This window comes from Prionailurus bengalensis, chromosome A2, assembly GCF_016509475.1.
Source record: "Prionailurus bengalensis isolate Pbe53 chromosome A2, Fcat_Pben_1.1_paternal_pri, whole genome shotgun sequence".
In the NCBI taxonomy this organism is placed as follows: Eukaryota; Metazoa; Chordata; class Mammalia; order Carnivora; family Felidae; genus Prionailurus; species Prionailurus bengalensis.
Genome location: NC_057348.1, coordinates 95,827,789 through 95,841,288, shown reverse-complemented (window position 1 = coordinate 95,841,288; position 13,500 = coordinate 95,827,789). Strand labels below are relative to the sequence as shown.

Below are 13,500 nucleotides of genomic sequence, written 5' to 3'. Positions count from 1 at the left end.
TATTTGGAATTTATTTTTTCTAACCATTAGTATGTTTCCATAACTCAGATTGCCACTAATTTTCCAGATATGAGATTTCCAATTTGTAGATCAAATAGCAATTATTAACCAGAAATCAGTCGTTATCTATTATTATGTGAAAAATCACTCTGAAATAATAGTAGTCTCCAAGATCACTACCCAGGAAGCTATCTCAGAAGTCACAGAACAAAATGACTCACAGATCAAATTAAGATGCTTAAGGCAAATACCTTATTAAATCAATTAAAATACACAACAAAAAGTAGAGGGGAGGAGATGGGTAACATGCTTTGGATAAGGCACAAGATGGGTAGAAAGATCTTATTACCTGAGGTATGCAAGTTCATATATCCTTTCTCCCTCTCTCTGCTGTATCAGCATTCTCCACTGATTGTGTAATTTTGAGAACCAGAGTTGAGGTCTGTCCAAGGCAGTTCCACAGCGGGGAGACACCCTGGGTTGATACATACATTTGCTCTAATCAGAGAGATGCAGAGGGGCACATATGCCTGACCACAGCTATAGCTCATCAATTAGCCTGACAAGCAGCTGTGGATCTTGCTTATGTTCCTTGAGTAGAGGATACAAGGGATCAGAATGGGTATCACCACTGGGTGACCCAATTATGACCTCAAAGTATCAAATGCTTCATGTGTGTTATGAAGATTTGATATCTATTTGGTCCTTCTATTCCTTCCTATGTTTAACACTCATATGCTCTATTTACTTTATCTACATCTATCATAATATAATTCACAAACCATTTGCTTCTATATTTAGTTTCTATGTCCTCCTTACTTCATTCAACCTTCTCTATTTAGTTTCACACATCCTTTGTTTCTCTTATTTTCCACAGCTGAAATGAATATTTTTTAAAGTTTATTTATTTATTTTGAGAGAGAGAGACAGAGACAGAGACAGTGTGTGAGTGGAGGAGGGGCAAAGAGAGAGGGAAAGAGAGAATCCCAAGCAGGCTCTGCACTGTCAGCACAGAGCCCAACATGGAGTTCAATCTCACAAACCATGAGACTATGACCTGTGCCGAAATTGAGTTGGACGTTCAGCCCACTGAGCCACCCAGGTGCTCCTGAATTGAGTATTTTTAAATAATACAGTTAACACACATTATAGCAAACAGCCATTAATGAGGATGAAACATCTCTCTATATATTGACCAGCAGTATCCTGAAGATACAGTTAGTGAATAAAGCAAGTGAAGGAAATTGTGTATATTATGTTGCCCTTTGTGTGAAAAAAAAGTGCTTATGTATTTGCTTGGAAGTATTTTTCTGATAGGATATGGAAGAAACTGGTAATGGTAATTTCCTCTCAGGAGGATAATTAGATGGCATGTGTATCTTTTTAAGCATTCTAAATTTTATAAGAAATTTTTACAATTATATATATTTTTATATAACCTTTTAAAAATTAGTTGAAATTTTACTTATAAAAATACTAAATAATTTTTCTTTTTCTATATACAGCTATCACAATGGCAATGCCACTGAACCTACCAGAAAATACAGATGACTGAACAGAAGATATAAATTGATGTTTGTAAAGTCATAGAATTAATCAAAAGCACAGGGAAATCTTGACTGCAAAAGATATGCATAGAGTAATCTTGGAAGTGGTTAACTAAAAATCACCTTGTTGATATGGGCATAGCACATGGATGAGCTATCCATATAGAACAGCTATTCAAATAATTGCAGAAAACATCCTCTGAAGATCTTAGTCAGACATGTAAGAGGGAAAAGGTAGTAAAAATGTTCCTAAAATACAACATTTCATGTAAGAAGAAAATGGAGAAACTTCAAAGCAAAAGCAAAATGATACAGAGAAATCAGTTATGGCCAATGCCTCTACAGTGGGTACAGTCACTAAAAACTGAGTTCATGGAAGATGAAATAGATGACACAAAGGAAAGGCAGCCATCCAGAGAACTGACATGTGTATCATACTTTTTTGATGAATTTGTAACCCATATCACTACAAATTGAATTTTAGTCTACAGCCTGAAACAGGACCACCACTCAATCTCACTGATCCAACAAATTAATTCAAAACCTATTTGTGAAAATAGAGAAACAGCTGCAGAAGAGATGTTAAGGTGAAATTTAGCAATGAAGTTTTCCAATTTGCTTCAGGTTGTATGAAAATTCACCTACTAATGGCACCATTCATTTTGGAGTTAATGGCAAACCCTATGGAAAAATTCTTTACATGAAAGTCACCAATTTCACCAAGGAAGCCCTCATTGACCATTTTAAATTGATGATCCACCAGTATTTTGAAGACCATCAGGTCCAAAAAGCAGAGAAGTACATTTGAGAGCCAAGATTTGTAGACGTTTTACTGCTAAACCGTAGGTATCCTGACAGATTTGTATTGAAGTGAAGGTCATTACAAAGTACTCTGAATATGAACAAGATTATTTCCATACTAAAATGCAAAATCACAACAACAGAACATGGAAACTAAGTCCAAAATATTCACTCTTCATGTGAGATGGGGCCAGCTCTAAAGACATCATGAAAAATAATGCAGATTTCAGAGCATTTAAATTAGATTTGAAAGCACTGTCAGAGTCTAGAAAAGAGGCAGAAGAAACATGCAAAGTAAAAACAAATAAAAAAGAGAGTAAGGGACCAACACTTGCTAAATTATTGACAGGAAATCAGGATTTGTTTGATAATTCATTCAAACCACGACTAGTACACATTCTTGTGACAAATAAATGCCATCTGAATCAAATAAAACACTTAGATTCCCTAAAGGAAATTTAATGACTTGCTGTGTTGGAGTTTAATCCTAAATCTGTGAGAAGGGGGGGTAGTCAAAGCTTACAAAGAAAGCCAAGAAGCAAATCTTCACTTTCCAAATCTGTATGTGTAGGGGGAAAAAATACAAAATGAGAAGATTTCTAGTCTGAATCTTTATCAACAGCCCAGCTGGATTTTCAGCAATGGCAGGTTAGACCTTAACAGTGAAAAATATAAACACTTAGATCCAAGTTCCTTGCAAAGAGAAAAACTATTTCTCTTTATTATTCTATTACTCTCTCCCATGGATGACCTAAGAGACCTCGTCCTTGAGACCTTCTGTGCTTTCTACCAAGATCTCAAAGGAATGAAAAATACATCGTGTATTTGTGTATACTCACATATGTGTCAAGGATAGAAAGGCCTACTCGAAACAAGATTAATAAACCAGCAAAATGAGCTATCAAGCTAATGTGTTTCTGACTTAAATCTTGAAGAAATAAATGGTACTATTCTTCAACTAAAATCTGTCACTCAATCTTTTTGCCATCTATTGGTTCATCTAACTGTCCTAAAAAAAGGAAGAAGTTGTCATGACTGTTCTGGAAATTCTTTGTTAAAGTGAATATGAAGACACAGTCTTAGAGGACAGAAACAAAGTATTTGAATTCTAGGCATCAGAAGAGGAAGACTTCTATCGAGGTGGGAAAGTATCATAGTGGAACTTCAACTTTTTTTCCATCAAAAAGGATAAATATGAAAAACTTGAAGCAGTGGTTCAAAACTGGGCAAATTCTTCTAAACCAATATGTGCCAATAATATTCATTCATAGCATCATCCAGGTTGTGGTGGGACTACCTTGACTCTGTGTATTCTTTGGGAACTAAGAAGAAATTCAGATGTGCTATGTTGAAAAACAAGACAGGGGATTTTTCTGAAACTGGAGAATAAGTGATTAATTTAAACACCTTTGGGGCAACCAACCATCAGGAAAACTTACTTGAACTGCTCCTTATTGATGATTTAAAGAATAAAATTATGTCTATTTTCTCCAGGCCTCTATTAGCAGTAGCTAATAGTACATTTGACATGAGAAACCTCCAGTGATCCTAACTTGCATGAAATCACAGAATCCTGTAAAAGGTACAAAGATCTCAGATGGTAATCCTCTAATACAACAACTATCTGTCAAAGAACAGAGCTTAAATTGAAAAAAATTGAAGTGCGGCATAAAAACTTTAAAGATTTTTGTTTCTTCATGATCGTGAAAAGCAATTATAATAGAAAATACATGGGGCTCCTGGGTGGCGCAGTCGGTTAAGCGTCCGACTTCAGCCAGGTCACGATCTCGCTGTCTGCGAGTTCGAGCCCTGCGTCAGGCTCTGGGCTGATGGCTCAGAGCCTGGAGCCTGTTTCCGATTCTGTGTCTCCCCCGTTCATGCTCTGTCTCTCTCTGTCCCAAAAATAAATAAACGTTGAAAAAAAAAAAGAAGAAGAAAGTGGGAAGAATATATTTGACTTCAAGACTTAGTGATCAAAGCCATGTAGTGTTGGCAGAGAGATAGATACACCAATCAGTGGTACACAATAGAGAATTTACACATAGACTCACGTAAATACGCTCTACAGATTTTTGACAAAGTCGTGAAAGTAATTCAATGGAGGAAGGATAGACTTTTTGACAAATGGTGCTAGAGTGATTGGACATCCATAGGTTAAAAAAATGAACTTCAATTTAAATCTCATACCTTATGCAAAAATTAACTCAAAATTAACCAAAGGTTTAGGTTTAATAAGAAATATTTTAACTTTATAAAATTATAAACTTTAAGGGAAAAAAGACAGGAGAAAATCTTTGGTATACAGGCAAAGCCTTAATCTTGACATCAAAAGCACCATCCATGAAAAGAAAAACTGATAAACTGGACTTAATCAAAATAAAAAACTTAGTATGAAACATCCTATATGAAGGTGAAAAGACAGGATAGAGAATAAATATTTGCAAACCACATTATCTGACAAAGGACTAATACCCAGAATATATAAAGAATGCTCGGATCTCTCATTGGGGCGCCTGGGTGGCGCAGTCGGTTAAGCGTCCGACTTCAGCCAGGTCACGATCTCGCGGTCCGTGAGTTCGAGCCCCGCGTCCGGCTCTGGGCTGATGGCTCAGAGCCTGGAGCCTGTTTCCGATTCTGTGTCTCCCTCCCTCTCTGTCCCTCCCCCGTTCATGCTCTGTCTCTCTCTGTCCCAAAAATAAATTAAAAAAAAAAAAAAAAAAAAAAAAAGAATGCTCGGATCTCAACTGTTAAAAACAAAACAAAACAAAACACCTATTCCAATTAGAAATGGGCCAGGGACATGAAAAGACATTGAGACACTTCATTCAAAGAGGACTATAGATGGCAAATATGCACATGAAAACATGCTCCACATCATTAGCCACTAGGGGAATGTGGACTGAAACCACAATGTGTTATCACTACATACCTATCAGAATGTCTCATGTATTTCATACATACATACATGTATTATTTCATAATACATATGAAATACATGTATAAATAATATATATGACTTAAAATAACTGTTAATAGCCCCTGGAATGTTATAGCACTGCAGTTCCTTTCCTCTGTGGTAAATTTGGGTGGGATACAGTGAAAAGAGGGGTACTTCCCTGTTTCATACTTCTGGCATTTACGACTAGAGGGAAAACAGTAACTATAAAGCTCATGGAATTAGTCAGTGCTTGCTAGGCTCTACTGATGGAATGAAGAGAATGACATGCTCAGGTCACTGCAGGGTCGTAGAAGCTAGAGTTCACTGTCTAACACCCCGAGGCTCAGCAGTTCTCTAATCTGAACCATTGGTGAAGGTTTTAGAAAAATGAAGAATAATTTCCTCCTCTACTCTATGTTTAGTTCATTATTTTGCATTAGCCAGTATCCAAAACATGTTTGTTACTTGGTAGATTTTATTCTCCAAAGGTTTTTTATGGTTCTAGTAACTTCCATTTGTCCATGGTTCTGCTCTCTACCTTCTTCACTCTCCTTTCTGCCCAAGATGCTCACCTGTGTGGACCACATCAAAGGCATACTCACTCTCTGGCTTCCAGTTGGGGTTGGCTGTTTAGGAGGCCTCAGTAAGAAACTAAAGGGAAGGGCAAGAGTAAGATATTTATTACCCTGCTTCCTCTTTGCAAAGTCACCTTTCACCTCTTTGCACATCTTTTTGGTTGTGCTCCTGACTAAAGGTAACTACTTCTTCCTAAATTTTTTTTTTAATGTTTATTTCTGAGACAGAAAGAGAGACAGAGCATGAGTGGGGGAGGGGCAGAGAGGGAGGGAGACACAGAATCAGAAGCAGGCTCCAGGCTCTGAGCTGTCAGCACATAGCCCGACGCGGGGCTTGAACTCACAAACCGTGAGATCATGACCTGAGCCAAAGTCGGTCGCTCAACCGACTGAGCCACCCAGGCGCCCCCCCCCCCTTTTTTTTTAATATTTATTTATTTCTGAGACAGAGAGAGACAGACCATGAGTGGGGGAGGGGCAGAGGGAGAGGGAAACACAGAATTGGAAGCAGATAGGTAACTACTTCTTTCTAGTGACACTGCTTGACAAGACTCTCTCTCCTTTTAGATTCTAAAGCCTCTCCGTGTATTCATTTCTGTAGGCCTCACGGGGAACAGCTCCACTGCCATTAAGCTCAGGACAGTGCTTATGGTTTCCTGCACTAACACTTCTGGGTATATTCCCTTAAATTATCTTCCCCAAATTATACTAGTTTGCATGTGCCATCTATTTCCTGCTGTGATCTTACTGATTTATGGATGCTCTTGGCCTTGTCCTGAAGCATCTCCTAGGGGCTGGATGTGATTAACTTGGAATGAGGTCAGCCAGTTCCAAAAGAGATGCAAACCTTAAGGAAACGTCTCATTTTTGGCACTATGAAGCCTAGAGTCTCAGGCTCTCCAAAAATGAGAAAATGGGAAAAATTTGCATCTGCCTCTTTTCTTCTTTCCCACTCTTCAGGTCAGAAATTCTGTATAACCCTCCCTTTACTGACTGCTGACAGTAATTTTATGGAATGTTTTCTAATCCTTGCCCTGAAGAACCCAAAATTTTAGTGGAGGGTCTTTGAGGAAGAAAGTACAGTGAAAATGAAGACAATCTCAGTAGGTACAGCTTTCCATTTTTATCCAGAACACTTTTCATTTTGTTTACAAATGTATATGCTCTTGTCCCATATAAATTTTTATTTGAAAAAAATTTTCATTCCACCAATTAAAAAAAATTTAACCACTGGTTTAATTCACTTAAATAGGTAACCACTAACAAATCAAAACACTTTAAGTTTCAAAAAGAAAACTCTTAATGGTAGAACTTCAGGTAATAACAGACCTTCAGGTAGAACTGGTAACACTGTGGAGATTTAGAACCAGGTTATTCCAGTCCAATGTACTTCATGTTATATCAAGTTACTAGGAACAGCCACTCAAAACCCCTGATGATTCAATTTCTTTGTCGACAGGGAGGCCTCCTTGCTTATTTACAAATCCCAACCTCCAACTGAGTCAATCTTTATCCATTTATTTTGATCTTCCTCTAGGAACCCTACCCAGGCTATGTGGTAATCAGCCTTCAGCATATGATATCTGGTATAATTTAGTGGCTTTCAATTTGTGAGTCACAGAATCACAGAAATGGAGTTGGAAGGGGTTTGTCAGTGTCACTCAGCCCTGCTCTAATTTCCCTGACAATTCAGGTGGTCACTCAGCCACCTGAATGCTTACCAGGTAACAGGTAAGGCCCTATTTTGCCAGGCACTCTATGTGTGAGAGATATTTCCATGTATTAATTTCAAAATGCATGTCCCTGTGCATGACACCAGTTAGTGCCAAGCATTCCTTCCAGAACAAAGAATAGGTCCCCTCACTATTTGCAAGACAGTTTAAATATTAGCCAACAGTAATCATGTCTTCACTTAAAATAATCCACAAAATCACCCGTCATCACCAGATCTAAAATTATGAGGACATGTGATCGTTTCCAGACCCATCACTATGCTTGTAGCTCGTTCCTGGCTGTGCTCCAGTTTTCACTTCATTCTTAAAATTCATGCTCAGGGTAGAACAATTCAGGAGACATGTTCTAACCAGTTGAACCCATAGGCTACTGTGCTATATAAACGTTAAACTGCCTAATGTCACCAAGACTATACCTGTCTTCTTTTTACCAGTCAGTAGACACCATGATCCTGACTGATACTGAATCAACTACAACACTCACATTTTTTTTTCACGTGAATCCTTACAAAGCCAGGTAACTCCTGTCCTATATTGATATCTAAATTCCAATCTCACAACGTAGACACACTCATCCTAGTATTCAGGTGGGGAAAACTGCACTCAGAGAACCTAAGTATTTTGCAAAGGTCACACAATTAGTAAGTGGCTGAGCAGAGATTAACTCCAGATCTAAATCTGTATATTTTCCTCATCCATTTACTCCTTATGTGTCAGACATCATTCCAAGCCCTGAGGATAAAGTGCTGATGAAGACATGTCCCTTATGGAAATTATATTCCAGTGAGCAATATGACTTACAATCACAAAAACATTTAAATGCAAGTAGGAATGATATCAAAAAACACAGGAGAGAAAATGAGTAGTCAAAAATGTAAGCAACCTGGGTGCCTGGGTGGCTCAGTCAGTTAAGTGACTGACTCTTGATTTCAGCTCAGGTCATGATGTCATGGCTCATGAGATTGAGCCCTGTCCTGTGGGGCTCTGCCTGCTTGGAATTCCCTCTCCCACTTTCTCTGCCCCTCCCCGGCCCACATGCCTGTGCACTTGCTCTCTCTCTTCTCTCTCTCAAAATAAACTTAAAAAATATAAACAGCCAAAACATATCAAATTTTATACTTTAAATGTATACAATTAAGTGTGTGTCACTTAACCCTGAAGTTAAGGGGGGGAAAGTGCAAGGGAGTTCCACTTCCGGTTTAGATGTAGGATAAACCATCCTATGCATGCTAGCAGGAAAACACCAGATAAATTTAAAAGTATTATTTTCATTAAAATTATAAACAGCAATGGATGCTTTTACTCTGAATGAAATACATTCTTCAGAGGAGTAAGCTCCTCATACGTGAGCAAAGAATAGCAGTCACTTCTACACCTGGGGGGAAGTGATTAGGCCAGGTACAGTCAGAGGAGCAAACTTTCCAAGGACAGGGAGAAACAAATCCCATTTTCAATGACAATGTGGAGGAACATGGCAGATTAGAATCTGGAAGACCTCCAAAAGCAAAAAAAATAAATCGTTTAACCTGTGAATCCTTCCCCATGGTAATTTTTGCTGAGTAAGTGGGACTGGGAACTAGAGTAAAGAGCAGAAAACAATTTTTCAGTCTCTTGAAGTCTTGTAGTGTTTGAATTCCCGACCCATACTGAACTTGAACTCCATTTTTTTGGTAGTAATAGCATTAAAATTTATTATCTTAACAATTTGTAAGTACCTTGTATCTGTTGAGGTACATTCCTTCTATACCTAATTTGTTGACAGTATTTATCATGAAAGAATGTCAAATTTTGTCAAATGTATCTTTTTCTATATCCATTAATATGTTTATATGGTTTTTATCTTTCATTCTAATATTGTGGTATATTTTATTTTTGATTTGCGTCTGTTGAACCATCCTTTCATCCCAAGGATAACTCCACTTGATAATGACGTATAATTCTTTTAATGTGCTGTTGAATTTGGTTTCTAATATTTTGTTGAGAATTTTTACACCTATGTTCATCAGGAATATTGCCCTGTAGTGTTCTTGTAGTGTCATTATCTGGCTTTGGTATCAGGATAATGCTGCCTTTGTAAAATGAATTTGGGAGTGTTACCTCTGCTTCAATTTTAGAGTTTGAGAAGAATTGGCATTAATTTTTCTATACACATTCAGTAGAATTCACCAGTGAAGCCACCTGGGCCTGGATTTTATTGGGGGCTTTCTGATTTTTTACTCAACTCCTTACTCATTATTGGTCTGTTAAGCTTATTTATTTCTTCATGATTCAGTTTTCATAGGTTGTGTGTTTCTAGGACTTTATCTCTTCTACATTATCCAATTTGTTGGCTTATAACTGTTTGAAGTAGTCACTTATGATCCTTTGTATTCTGTAGTACCATTTGTAATGTCTCCTCTTTCGTTTCTGATTTTATTTTTTTGAGTCTTCCTCTTCTTTTCTTAGTCTAGCTAAAGGTTTGTCAATTTTATCTTTCAAAATAAATAAAGCTCTCAGTTTTATTGTTTTTCTGGTCTCTATTTCATTTATTGCTACTCTGATTTTTTGTTGTTATTATTTCCTTTCTTCTGCTAATGTTGGGGTTAGTTTGCTCTTCATTTTCTAATCCTCTGAGGTGTAAAGTTTAGTTATTTTTTTGAGATCTTTCTTTTTTCTTAAGTCAAACATTTATTGTTATAACTTCCCACTGCTTTTTGCTGCATAGCATGAGTTTTAAATTTTTGCATGTTGAATTTTCAAATTTGCATGTTGACTTTTTGGATTTTTGTATGTTGTGTTTACAATTTCACTTGTCTGGGGATATTTTTTATTCCCTTTTTTATTTCTTCTTTTACCCCTTGGTTGTTCAGGAGTGTGTTGTTTAATTTCCACTTACTTGTGAATTTTCCAGTTTCCTCCTGTTATTGATTTCTAGTTTCATACCATTTTGGTCAGAAAAGATACTCAGTATGATTTCAATCTTTAAATTTGCTAAGACTTGTTTTGTAACTTAACATATGCTCTATCCTCAAGAATGTTAAAAGTAAACTTGAGAAGAATGTGTGTTTTGCAGCTGTTGGATGAAATGTTCTATATATTTCTGTAAGGTCCATTTGATCTAAAATATATTTCAAGTCCAATGTTTCCCTATCAATTTTTGGTCTATACAATATGTCTATTTTTGAAAGTGGTATATTGAAGTCCCTTACTATCATTGTATTGTTATTTTTCCCTTCAGATCTATTAGTATTTGTTTAATATATTTAGGTGCTCTGGTGGCAGATGAATATTTAGAAAAATGAATTTCAGGGGCACCTGGGTGGCTCAGTCGGTTAAGTGTCTGACTCTTGGCTTTGGCTCAGGTCATGATCTCATGGTTCATGGGTTCGAGTTCTGCATTGGGCTCCATGCTGACAGTGCAGAGTCTGCTTGGGAATCTCTCTCTCCCTCTCTCTCTGCCCCTCCCCTGCACAGTCTCTCTGTCTCAAAATAAATAAATAAACATAAAAAAAAGAAAAATGAATTTCAAAATAATAAAAATTTTTCAAAAAAACCTATGAAAGTAAAAGTACAGTCTAAGTGGGAGAAAATCCTAAGACAGGATATTAGAAGCTATAAAAGAAAATATTCATACATTTGTCTATGTAAAAGCAAAATAGGTTTTTGCTCATTCCAAGACTGTTGAATTCCTATTCTGCATTAGTTCTAGACAGTACGAATGTAACAGTGAACAAAACACAAAATTATCTGCCCTCTCAGAGCTTGGATTTTACTAGAGGGAGTCAGAAAATAAACAAATAAGCTTATTATTTAGTATATCCCTAGTGTAAGCCTAAGAGAAAAATAAAGCAGAGAAAGGATATAAGGAATGGCAGGCCGGAGAGTGTGGATGAAAAGTTCATTACAATTTAAAACAGTAGGTTTAGGAAAGGTGTCACTGAAAAGGTGATTAAAGTAAACTGAACCCTAGCTTTGAAGGAGATAAGGGAGCAGGTCATGTAGAATCCACCAAGCAGAAAAGACAGTAAACACAAAGACCATGAAGCAGAAACAGGCTGGAAATATCTGAAGAACAAAAAGGAAGCCAGTGAAACTGGAGCAGAATAAGCAAGTGGGAAAATGAAGGGCATGAAGTTGGATGGTAGATGGAGGCCAGACCTGATGAGTTTGCATAAGCCATGATAGGACACTGGATTTTACTCTGGGTAAGACAGAAACCATTGAGTCCCTCTGCTTGCTTTTATCAAAAATTATCACATTAGCAAAGCTTTGTTGAAAGTAGCAATCTTTTTTATTTTCTCAAGACTTTGAGAGTAGACTAGGGGTAGAGGAGAGGGTGGGCAGGAACAAGGAGGGAGATAGGGAGACAAGCTATGGGCCATGGGTCATTGTGATTATCCAAGCCAGATAAGATGGTGACAAAAAGTAGTCAGATTCTGGTGTATTCTTAAAGTGTAGTCGACCGAATTTACTGCTAGATTCAATGCTGGTTGTGAGAGAATGAGAACAGTAGATGATGATTCTAAGAGTTTTAGCCTAATTGGAAAGATGGAGTTTCCAGGTATTTATTTTGAAAGAGAGAGAGCACACGAGTGGGTTAGGGCAGAGAGAGAGAGAGAGAGAGAGAGAGAGAGAGAGAGAGAGAATCCCAAGCAGGTTCCACACTGTCAGTGCAGAGCCCTGCTAGGGTCTCAAACTCATGAACCATGAGATCATGACATGAGACGAAATCAAGAGGCAGATGCTTAACCAACTGAGCCACCCAGGCACCCCAAGATGGAGTTTGCAATAACTGAAATGGGAAAGACTGCAAATAGAGGTGATATTGACGGAAGATCAGGAATTTCATCTTGGCCATAGCAGGTCTAAATGCATATAAAAGCAGAGACATCCAGGGGCGCCTGGGTGGCACAGTCGGTTAAGCATCCAACTTCAGCCAGGTCACGATCTCGCGGTCCGGGAGTTCGAGCCCCGCGTCAGGCTCTGGGCTGATGGCTCGGAGCCTGGAGCCTGTTTCCGATTCTGTGTCTCCCTCTCTCTCGGACCCTCCCCCGTTCATGCTCTGTCTCTCTCTGTCCCAAAAATAAATAAACGTTGAAAAAAAAAAAAAAAAAAAGCAGAGACATCCAAGTGAAGATGCTGAGTAAGCAGAGGGATAAATGAGCCCTATATATATAAATGTTTGTATATATGTAAAAGTATGATACAGGAATATTTTACACATTGACAAGAACAAGACCCCCCCTCCAAAAAAATCCAGTAGAAAAAGGGATGAATGAAACAATAATTTACAGAAGGAAAAATCGGAATGTTCAACAAACATATGAACAGATGCTCAAAGTCAGTAGCAGAAAGAAAAATGTGAATCTCAATATAACAAAGAGATAATGAATCACACCTATCAGATCGGCAAAATTTTTGAAAGACTGTCAGTAGTACGTGTTGGCAAGGACGTAGAACAAAGGGAACACTGGTCCACTGCCAATGGAAATGAAAATTGGAACAAGCACTAGTGCAATCATTTATCAATACACTACAAGTTGAAGATGTCCATGTTCTAATCCAGCAATTCCACTTCTAATTATATTCCCTTCAACCATGGATCTTCAAACCAGAGTACCTGTGTTTTTGTGGGGTAGATGGAAGTCTTTCAATGCATACCAGGGCATGGGAAAATAAATGAGTTTTAGACTTTTAATTTTCATATCTATTCTTTCCTAAAAGTGATCTACATAAAAACAATGCCTGCTCCATTCACTCTAAGACTCATATAATTTGTTCTGTTCGTCCAACCCTTTTTACAAACATCCTTCCCACTCTACAATGCTCAGAGTATTGACTTACCAGAGCAAACCACTCCAGAGCCCTGTTTTCCTTTGCTACAATAACTGGTAACACCCCAGATAGAAGCAGCTCTTTCAGCCTGG

At 37.7% G+C, this 13,500-nt stretch overlaps 1 pseudogene; it reads left to right on the top strand.

Moving 5' to 3' along the window:
* Positions 1-1,513: 1,513 nt before the first annotated feature.
* On the top strand, positions 1,514-13,086 carry LOC122488263 (annotated as a pseudogene).
* Positions 13,087-13,500: the final 414 nt, after the last annotated feature.